This window comes from Vulpes lagopus, chromosome 2, assembly GCF_018345385.1.
Source record: "Vulpes lagopus strain Blue_001 chromosome 2, ASM1834538v1, whole genome shotgun sequence".
NCBI lineage: Eukaryota > Metazoa > Chordata > Mammalia > Carnivora > Canidae > Vulpes > Vulpes lagopus.
This window is the reverse complement of record NC_054825.1, coordinates 172,069,709-172,081,489: the sequence shown is the minus strand read 5'-3', so window position 1 is coordinate 172,081,489 and position 11,781 is coordinate 172,069,709.

Genomic DNA, 11,781 nt, shown 5'->3' with positions numbered 1-11,781 from the left:
AAGTAATAATGAAGCTATAGTAAAAGAGAAACTATAAGATGTGAAAGCACTCTGAAGAGTACCCAAAGACTAAAGGAGAGTATCCAAGGAAGGATAAGTTTTGAAGATAGGCCTCATCTCTAAGTCTGGGGTTCAGATTTCATCAAAGAAATATGGTTTCAGGGACACCTGGGTGGCTCAGTGGTTAAGCACCTGCCTTTGGCTTCAAGGTGTGATCCTGGAGACCCAGGATTGAGTCCGACATCAGGATCCCTGCATGGAGCCTGCTTCTCCCTCTGCCTGTGTCTCTGCCTCTCTCTCCCTCTCTCTCTCTCTCTCTCATAAATAAATAAATAAATAAAATCTTAAAAAAAAAAAAGAACTATGGTTTCAGCCCAACTGAATGGTTGGGAATTTTAGTGGGGTGCCAAGGCTAGAGCTAATCTGTACTTGTTAAGCAAGCTGGAAATAAACCTTTGGGACACAAATGAGTCACAACATTAATAGTAGGGGACTTTAAGACAGCACTTAGATCAATGGATAGATAATCCAAACAGAAAATCAACAAGGAAACAGTGACTGAAAGACACATTGGACCTGAAGGATCTACAGATATATTCAGAACATTCCACCCTAAAACAGCAGAATACACATTCTTTTCAAGTGCACAAGGAACATTCTCCAGAATAGACCACATATTAAGCCATTTAAAAAGTCTCAACAAATTAAAAAACATTGAAGTCATACCACGTATCTTTTCTGTGAAAACTAGAAGTCGACCATAAGAAAAAATCTGGAAAGAGCACAAATACATGAAGGTTAAATAACATGCTACTGAACAATGGATGAGCCAACCAAGAAATTTTTTTTTATTTTAATTTTTATTTATTTATGATAGAGAGAGAGAGAGAGAGAGAGAGGGAGGGGCAGAGACACAGGCAGAGAGAGAAGCAGGCTCCATGCACTGGGAGCCTGATGTGGGATTCGATCCTGGGTCTCCAGGATCATGCCCTGGGCCAGAGGCAGGCGCCAAACCGCTGCGCCCCCCAGGGATCCCGCCAACCAAGAAATTAAAGAGGAAATAAAAAAGATGCATGGAGACAAGTGAAAATGAAAACACAAGAGCCCCAAATCTTTGAGATGCATCAAAATCTTTTCTAAGAGGGAGGATTATAGCAATACAAGGCTACCTCAGGAAGCAAGAAAAGTTTCAAACACCCTAACCTTCCACCTAAAGGAGCTAGAAAAAAGAACAAACAAAACCCCAAACCCGTAGAAGGAAGGAAATAATAATACTTGAGCAGAAGTAAATAGAAACTAAACAAACAGAAGAAAGCAGTGAAACCAGGGCCTCAAAGTAATCCGAGTCTTTCCCATTGGTGCATACCCTATATCACAGCCCATAGATTCACAAGTAAGTTCCTGATAGGACATCCCCAAATGGCCCTTGTAATAAACAGTTGCCCCTGTTTCCTAGAGCCTTCCCCTGTGTGGCTTCCATGAAGCTTATATTAACCCCACTCTTTTTTATTTGAATTAACCAATCTGTCCTTAAGTATTAGAATCCTAAAACAGACCACCTACAGACCCTAATAAAAGCATGTGCCCTAGGTCCTGGTGCATTTTCTGTCTGCATTCTACCTGGATCTACCTGTGTGACCCCTGGAAGCATGCTGTGTACCTCCTCCTGGACCTGTGAGTAATAAACTCTATTTCGATTCCTTTTTTGCATTTTGTTGAACCCCAACTCACCATCCAACATTATGGTGCTCTATTTTACAAATACTAGTTTAACAAAATTAAAACAGAGGTGTGCTAGTAACAACTCCCTCAGCTTTTGTTTACCTGGAATATCTAAATTTCTCTTTCATTTTTGAGGGTAGTTTTGCTAGATATAGAACATCTGTCTGGGTTTTTTCTCTTTTGGAATATTAAATATATAATTTGATTTTCTTATGTCTTCCATAGTTTCTGATGAGGAATCAGCTGTTACTTTTATTGAAGTACCTTTCTGTGTAGTAAATTGATTGCCTCCTACTGCTTTCAAGACTGTCTTAGCCTTTCAGTAATTTAATGTTTCACTGTTGCTCCTTTTGAGTTTATCATGTTTGCAGTTGATTGAGGGTCTTTAAAGTGTATATTTCATGTTTTCATCAAGTCTGAGAAGATTTTGGCAGTCATTTTTTCAAATAGTTTTTCTTCCTCTTTCTCGTCTCCTATTATGCATTTATTGATATGCTTGATGGTGTCACATAGCTCTCGCAGGCCCTCTTTTTTCCCCCACTATTTTTGTTCCTACTCTTCAGACTAGATCATTTCAATTGCTTTATCTTTAAGTTGACTAAGTTTTTTGCCTTCTCAGGTCTGCCATTGGATTCCTCTAGTGAATTTTTCATTTCAGCTATTGTACTTTTTCAGCTCCAGAATTTCTTTTGGTTCCTTTTTATACTTTCTATCTTTTGATCAATATTCATTTTTGTTCATACATTATTTTCTTGATTTACTTTAGCTTTTTTTCCAGTGTTTTACTGAGTTCATTTAGCATTTTTGGATACCTCATTTAATGTATTTGACTAGTAATTTCAATGTCTGCATTTCCTCAGTGATAGTTTCTATCAGATTCTTTTTTATATGTAAATGGGACACACTTTCCTGTTTTTTTGTTGTTGTTGTTTGCTGAGGTGTGGACATTTTGAGTAGTATAATGTAAGTCTGGAAATCAGATTCTTTCCCTTCTTGGGGATTGCTCATTTTTGTTTAAGACTGCAGCCATCTATTTATTTTGTGACTCCTCTAGACTAGTTTTGCAAAGTGTGTATTCCATGTTATGTATCCTCACTGAAGTTTCTTTTACATTATCTCTGAGGTCTGGCAGAAATATTGATTAAAGCTTCAATATAAGAAAATATAACAATTATATGCACTGTCTTAGCTTGAACTTCTGTAAAACAATACCATAGACTTGGTGTCTTAAGAAAAGGAAATTAATTTTCTTATGGTGCTAGAGGCTAGAATTTGGAGATCAGGTTCCCAACACGGTCAGTTTCTGGTGGGAGCTCTCTTTTTTTTTTTTTTTATGAGAGCTCTTTTATTAGATTGCAGATGGCTGCTATTTTGCTGTGTGCTCACATGACCACTTTTTTGTCCAAGTGCAGAGAAGGAGTGAATAAGCTGTCTGGTGTCTTTTCTTACAAGTGCACTAATATTATCATGAAGGTTTGTCCCTCATGACTTTATCCAACCCTAATTATCTTCCAAAGGCCCCATCTCTAAATACCATTACAATAGAGATAGGGCTTCAATATATGAATTTTGGAGACAAACAATCATTCAGTCTATAATATGTATCTAACAACAGAGCTACAGAATACATGAAGCAAAAAAAATGACATTACTGAACATACAAATAGTTATATAATAGTACCTGGAGCCTTGAATACTGCACTTTCAATAATGAATAAAACAATGACTCACTAAATTCTATACCTGAAACTAATATTACACTGTATGTTAACTAACTGAAATTTAAATAAAAACTTGAAAACAAAACAAAATAATTAATAAAACAATGAGATAGAAGATCAATAAGGAAATAGAGGACTTGAACAACACTATAAGTCAACAGACATACAGAATACTCAACCCATTAACAGCAGAACACTGATCTTTTCTTAAGTGCATGTTAAACATCCTTCAGGATAGATCATATAATTAGCCACAAAACAAGTCTCAATACATTTTAAGAGACTGAAAATATACTGCACATCTTTACCAATCAGAGTGGAATGAAACTAGAAATAACAGGACGATGGTAAAATTCACATATATGTGGAAATTAAACAACACACTTCTTGAAGTATAATTAATATGCAATTAGTTGCATTCATTTCAGGTGTATAACATATGGATTCAACAATTCTATACATTAGATCAATGTCTACCACAGTACTGTAGTTTTTTTTGTTTTGTTTTTAATTTTTATTTATTTATGATAGTCACACAGAGAGAGAGATGCAGAGACATAGGCAGAGGGAGAAGCAGGCTCCATGCACTGGGAGCCGGACGTGGGATTCGATCCCAGGTCTCCAGGATCGCGTCCTGGGCCAAAGGCAGGCGCTAAACAGCTGTGCCACCCAGGGATCCCACCACAGTACTGTAGTAAGCATGCAACATTACTATAATAGTATTCCTTATGTTATATTTTTCATTTCTGTGACTTATTTATTTTATAACTGAAAATTTGTACCTTTTATTTTATTTTAAATTTGTACCTTTTAATTCCCTTTATCTATTTCACCCATTCCCCGTCCTTATACCAACCTCCCCTCTAAGCAAACACCATTTGTTTTCTGTATTTAAGAGCCCGGGGTTTTTTGAAACAACACGTTCTTTAAAAAAACAACAACACTAGATAAATAAGAAATCCAAAAATGAAATTATAAAATAAATTGGGATGAATGAAAATGAAAACACAACATGCCAAAACATAGGATGTAGTGAGCCCATTGGAATGAAACTAGAAATCAATAGCAGGAGGAGAATTGGAAAATCCACAAATATGTGGAAATTAAAGACTTTTAACCAATGCATCAAAGAATAAATCACAAGGGAACTCACCAAAGATCTTGAGACAAGCTGAAAAACATAACGTACCAACACTTAACAGAATGCATCCAAATCCATGCTAAGAGAAATTTATAACTGTAAACATTTACATTAAAAAAAGAAAGATCTCAAATCAATAACCTAACTTTACATCATATGGAATCAGAAAAAAAGAGCAACTTAAACGCAAAGCTGTCAGAAGAATGGAAATAATAACAATTAGAGCACAGATAAACAAAACAAAAGAAACCCAGGAGTTTGCTCCTTGAAAATAACAGCAAAATTGACAAACTTTTGGCTAGATTGACCATTAAAACAGACAAGAGACAGAAAAATAAAATTACTAAAATCAGAAGTGAAAGTAGGGACTTTACCAATTTTATAGAAATTAAAAGGATTATAAGAGAATACTATAAACAATTATAGGCTAAGCAATCTGATAACCTCGATGAAATGGGAACACTCTTAGAAATATACCCCTGGGGGGCAGCCTGGGTGGCTCAGTGGTTTAGCGCCACCTTCAGCCCAGGGCCTGATCCTGGAGTCCCGGGATCAAGTCCCATGTCAGGCTCCCTGCGTAGAGCCTGCTTCTCCCTCTGCCTGTGTGTGTCTTTTGTTGTTGTTGTTGTTAAGATTTTATTTATTTATTCATGAGAGACACACAGACAGAGAGGCAGACGGAGAAGCAGGCTCCATGCAGGGAGCCCAACGCGGGACTCGATTCCGGGTCTCCAGGATCACTCCCTGGGCCAAAGGCAGGCGCCAAACCGCTGAGCCACCCAGGCTGCCCGTCTGTGTGTGTCTTTCATGAATACATAAATAAAATCTTTAATAAACAAAAAGAAATATACCCCTGGAAATACACAAACTACAAAACAACCGAAGAAATATAAAAATTCAAACAGACCTATAAATTAAAAAAGGAAATTAAAATCAGTAAGCAAAAACCTCGGAACAAGGAAAAGCCCAGGTTCAGATGGTTTCACTGGTGAATTCTCATAAACATTTATAGAATGAATACCAATACTCTTCAAACTCTGGATCACTTACAAACACATTCTATGAGGTTACTAAAGCCAAAAACAAAACAAAACAAAACAAAACAAACAAAAACAAAACAAAACAAAAACAAGGACAATACAAGGGGAAAAAAACTACAGGCCAGCATCCCTTATGAATATAGATGCAAAGATCCTCAACACAATACTAGCAATACTAATATGCTAGTGAATTCAGCAACCTATTAAAAGAGTCATACACTATCTCCAAATGGAATTTATCCCAGTCCTGTGAGGGTTGCAATCTATAATAACCAATGTAATTTGGGGCATCTGGGTGGTTCAGTTGGTAAGATATCTAACTCTTGGTCTCAGCTCAGGTCTTGATCTCAGGGTCGTGAGTTTAAGCCCTGCACTGGGTTCCATGCTGGGTGTGGAACCTACTAAAAAAAAAATCAATGTAATGTGCTACATTAAAAGAATGAAGACAAAAACTATATGATCATATCAATTGATAGAGAAATATGTCAGAGCAAAAACTCTAAATCTCAGAATGAAACAGGTGTAAATCTTTATGACTAATTAATGGTTTCCTTGATCTAATACCAAATGCACAACAAAAGAAAAAATAGATATATTAGAATTCTTCAAAATTAATTTTTTTTTGCTTCAAAGAGCATCATTGAGACAGCCTATAAAATAGGAGATGTTTGCAAAGAACACATTTGATAAGAGATTTGTCTTAGTCCTCTTGGGCTGCTATAAGAATTACCATAGCTGGGTGGCTTATAAACAACAGAAATTTCTTTCTTGTAGTTCTGGAGGCTGGGAGATCCAAGATCAAGTTGTTAGCAGGTTGTATGTGTCTAGTAGGGCCCACTTTCTGGTTCATAGAAAAATGTCTTTTTATTCTGTCCTCATATGGCAGAAGAGGCAAGGGATCACTCTAGAGCCTCCTTTCTAAGGGCACTAATTTCATTCATGAAAGCTCTGCCCTCATGACCTAATCATTTCCCAAAGGCCCCACTTCCAACTACCAGCACATTGAGCATTAGGATTTGATATATGAATTTGCATGGGATAAATAAAGGGAACACAGGGAACTTTTAGGGCACTGAAACTACTCTTTTTAATATTATAATGGTAAAAACATGTCATCATAAATTTATTCAAACACATAGAACAAAATCAAAAGTGAACCTTAAAAAAAATGTGAACCTTAATGTAAATTAATGTACTTTGGGTGATGATAGGTCAGTAAAGATTCATTAACTGTAATAAATGTACCACTCTAATGCAGGGATATTGGTAATGGGGGGATATTGATAATGGGAGAGGCTGCATATGTGAGAGGATAGGGGATATATGGGATACTCAGTTTTACATTTCAGTTTTGCTGTGGACCTAAAACTTCTCTAAAAAAATGAAGTTTTTTTTTTTAAAAAGGAAAATGAATTTACATGGTACATGCTACAGCATGAATACATTATACTAGTGGAAAGAAGCTAATCATAAAAGATAATATTCTGTGATTCCATTTATATCCAGAATAGGCAAGTTCATAGAGGCAGAAAGTAGATTAGTAATAGCCAAGGTCTGGTTGCAGAACTGTGTGTGTGTGTGTGTGTGTGTGTGTGTGTGTGTGTGTTTAAAATGCTGAATTGGATTCTTTAAAGGGCAAGTTATACTGAATGTGAATTATATCTTTTTTTTTAAGATTTTATTTAGTTATTCATGAGACACGCACACAGAGAGGCAGAGACACAGGCATAGGGAGAAGCAGGCTCCATGCAGGGAGCCAGACATGGGACTCCATCCCGGGTCTCCAGGATCACGCCCTGGGCTGAAGGCGACGGTAAACCGCTGAGCCACCCGGGCTGCCCTGTGAATTATATCTTAATAAAAGTAGATAAGAAGAAAACAGTGTGAATCAAGTCTTATACCAGTTTGCTGATTATCCATTTATAAGAATACAGGTCAAAGAATTGTATAATTCTTTGTCCTTATTCCAATATCCTCTGGTATCCTTGACATAATCCTATCATACTCAAAAAAATAATGGTAGCAGTAAAATAATTTTGTTACTGTATTTTCCACCAGACTTCTGGTATTTCACTTTGACAATTCATCTTAAAGTTTTTTTTTTTTTAATTTTTTTTTTCATCTTAAAGTTTTATGAACACCTTTGAGCCTCAGATTTTTCTTTATCTGTTTCATAGGGAGGTGAAATCCCTTTCTCACAGCATTATTATAATATTAAAAGAGAAAATGAATTTGCCTATCTCTTCTTCATGGCACCAAACCATTGAAACTCAGGAATCTGACTAGTAATTGCACATCCCTTCCTTTGCTCCACAGGTTTATCAGACTAGCATTATAACCCATATATAATTGTCTGTGTGTTCGAGTATGGGCAATTTTCAGTGTATGGGTTCTTTATGAGAATCTATTGAGATCAGGAGAAATATATTGATAGTCATTTACTGGAGGTTTTATTTTTTTATTATTTATATTTTTTAAGGTTTTATTTTATTCATCAGAGACACACATAAAGAGGCAAAGACATAGGCAGAGGGAGAGGCAGGCTCCCCAGGGGGAGCCTGATGTAGGGCTCCATCTCAGGACTCAATCCCAGGACTCTCAGATCATGCCCTGAGCCGATGGCAGATGCTCAACCAACTTCTACCTACTGGAAGTTTTAAACTGTGATTTACCCTTATTTAAAATTTAAAAATCACCTTGGAGTGAGAAGCCTATGGACTCAATGAATACACAAAGGTCCTTTTCTGTGTGAGAGAAAGAGAGGGAGAGAGAAGGCTTCAATTTCAGACCAGCTGCCTCATAAAGAAATAGATACTAAAATACAACTTTTTAAGTGCTCTGAAGGAAACAAATATAATGTACAATAAATAGTGGAATACCAAGTAGTTAGAAAAATATAATTGTAACTGGTCAGAAAGTAAAACTAGATTGTCTGAGAAAGTGAAGGGCAGTGGTTGGAAATAGAATTATGCTCAAAAACAAGAAGCTAAATATCACTACTCACAAATCTTTGAGAGATTGAACGAATAAAAAAATTAAAGAGGTAAATGGCGGCTCAGACTTTCAGCCATCACAGTGTATTAACACCCTTAAGAGTATTCAATAACCAGAATTAGTGGAAGCTGAAGTAGGAGATGACTCAATTCATAATCAAGGGATGGATTAGTTTGGAAAGCGCAGCAGCAGTGTCCAAGCCTGCTGACTTCAGTGTTCACAAACACACCTAGATATAGACAACAGCCCATTCAGAATTGACAGAAGTGTCTCTTCCCAAAGAGCTAAAGAAAACTTAAAATAGAAGAAAGGAAATAAAATTAAGTTTAAAAATTAATGAACTAAAAAGAAAGCGTATACACAAGAATAGATTAATACAGACAAAAGCTAATTCATTAAGGGACTAATGAAGCACAGTTACCCCTTGAGCAAAATGGGTTCAAACTACATGGGTTCACTTACAGTTTTTTTGGATAAATATAGTAGAGTACTGTTAATATACTTTCTCCTTCTTATGATTTTCTTAACATTTTTCTCTTTACCTTCCTTCATTGTAAGAATATAGTATGTAATAAATGTAACATACAAAATATGTAATGGCTGATTATGCTATCAGTAAGGCTTCTGGTCAATAGTAGGCTATTAATAATTAAGTTTTTGGAGAGTCAAAAATTATATACAAGAGATTTCCAACTACACAGAAGGGTCAAGGGCCAAGTAGAGACACAATGAGATAAAGTAAAGATATATACAATAAAAGAATATATGAAAAACCCTAATAAGTTGGAAAATACAGTTATGAAAAAAAATTTTAAAGATTTATTTATTTATTTATTTATTTAATGATAGACATAGAGAGAGAGAGAGGAGAGAGAGGCAGAGACACAGGCAGAGGGAGAAGCAGACTCCATGCCGGCCAAAGGCAGGCGCTAAACCGCTGAGCCACCCAGGGATCCCCCTGAAAATGTTTTAATAAAAATATGGGGATGCAGTTATGCATCTCTATCTAAAGGCTGTTAATGAGGTAACAGAAATGAGGGGAGGGCAATAACCTTTTTTTACTGTTTTTACTAACTTTCGCTCCCTGTGTTGGAGTGTGATGGATAGATAAGTTCTTCATTCTGCCATCCTGTTTCCTGTTAACATTCTCAATCGTGCAGGCATAGAGTTCTGACAGTGGTAAAGAATATCTTTCATATTTTAATTCCTTCTGCTTCCATTTGACTTATAAATAAGAAAAATATAGTGGAAAAACTGTAAACCATCAAAAATAAAAATTCTGGGATGCCTGAGTGGCTCAGCATTGAGCATCTTGTCTTTGGCTCAGGGCATGATCCCAGGGTTCTGGGATTGAGTCCTGCATAGGGCTCCCTATGAGGAGCCTGCTTCATTCCTCTGCCTATGTCTCTCCCTCTCTCTCTGTCTCTTATGAATAAATAAATAAAATCTTTACAAAAATTAAGAAATAAAAATTCTGCTGGATATTGATTATAAACATAATGACTAAGTTAATTTAGGCATAGATCTTTTAATCTGGAGTTACTACATGTCTTTGTTCCTGTATGCTACATACTAACTTAAGTGAATTTCAGTCTCCTGTTTTTCTTTTTTTTTAATTTTTATTTATTTATGATAGTCACACAGAGAGAGGCAGAGACACAAGCAGAGGGAGAAGCAGGCTCCATGCACCGGGAGCCTGATGTGGGACTCGATCCCAGGTCTCCAGGACCGTGCCCTGGGCCAAAGGCAGGCGCTAAACTGCTGCGCCACCCAGGGATCCCTCTCCTGTTTCTACAGTAATGATCTCACACCATTTCCCTTTTCCAGTTCCCTTTCTGCTGATCCTATACATCTTATAGAATACTAATAACAGCTAACATTAAGCATTTGAGCTAACATTAGGCATTTAATATATGTGGTGATAAATTCATACAATTCTATGACAAAAGTAGAATTATCTCCTTTTCACATTTGAGAAAAAGTTCTGAAAGGATAGTAACTGGCCTATGAAAATCCTAGACATTTAAGCTGGAAACAACAGGAAATTAGTAAATCATGGGGCATACAGAATGGTGCTCTGTAAATGTTAAAAATGATGGATTTATTTCTGCATATACAATCAACTAGTTTTTGACAAAGGCACCAAGAATACAATGGGGACAGGATAATCTCTTTAATAAATGTTGTTGAGAAAGCTTGTTATCCACATGTAAATTATTAAAATTAGACTTTTTCTTACACCATACACAAAAATTGATGCCCAATGTATTAGATTTTAATGTTGATCTGAAACCAGAAAACTCCTATAAGAAAACATAGGGAAGAAGCTCATTGAAATTTGTCTTGGCAATGATTTTTTTGTATTTGATACCCAAAGAACAGGCAACATAAAGTAAAAATAAACCAATGGAACTACAAAGTTTCTGCAAAGCAAAGGAATCAATCAATAAAAAGGCAATCTATGAAATAGGAGAAAACATGAACCCCTTAACAGATATGTGAAATGTGATTCTGTATTCCATATATACAAAATATATAAGGAACTAATATAACTTAATGGCAAAAAAAAAGTGCATAACAAAAATGGGCAAAGGACCCAAATGTTTTGCCAAAGAAGATATACAAATGGCCAACAGGTAAATGAAAAGATGCTCAACATCACTAATTATAAGGGAAATGCTAACCAAACCCACAGAAATATCAAAGAGGTATTACCTCATACCTATTAGATGGCTATTATCAAAAAGTCAAAAGATAACAACTATTGGTGAGGATGTGGAGAAAAGGCAACCCTTGTAAACTTTTGGTAGGAATGTAAATTGGTATAGGCATTATGAAATACAGTATGTAGGATCCTCAAAAAATTAAAAATAGAACTACTACATAACACGGATTCTGGGTATATATTCAAAGGAAATGCTGTCAGGATCTGAAACTTATGTGCATGTCCATCTTCATTGCATTACTTACAGTAGCCAAGATATGGAAAAAAACCTTAGTGTCTACAGACAGATGGATAAAGGAAAACACACACACACACACACACACACACACACACACACACACATACTGGGATATTATTCAGCCTTAAAAACAAAGGAAATCTTGCTGTTTACAAAAACATGGATGAACATGGAGAGCATAATGATAGCTGAAATAAGCC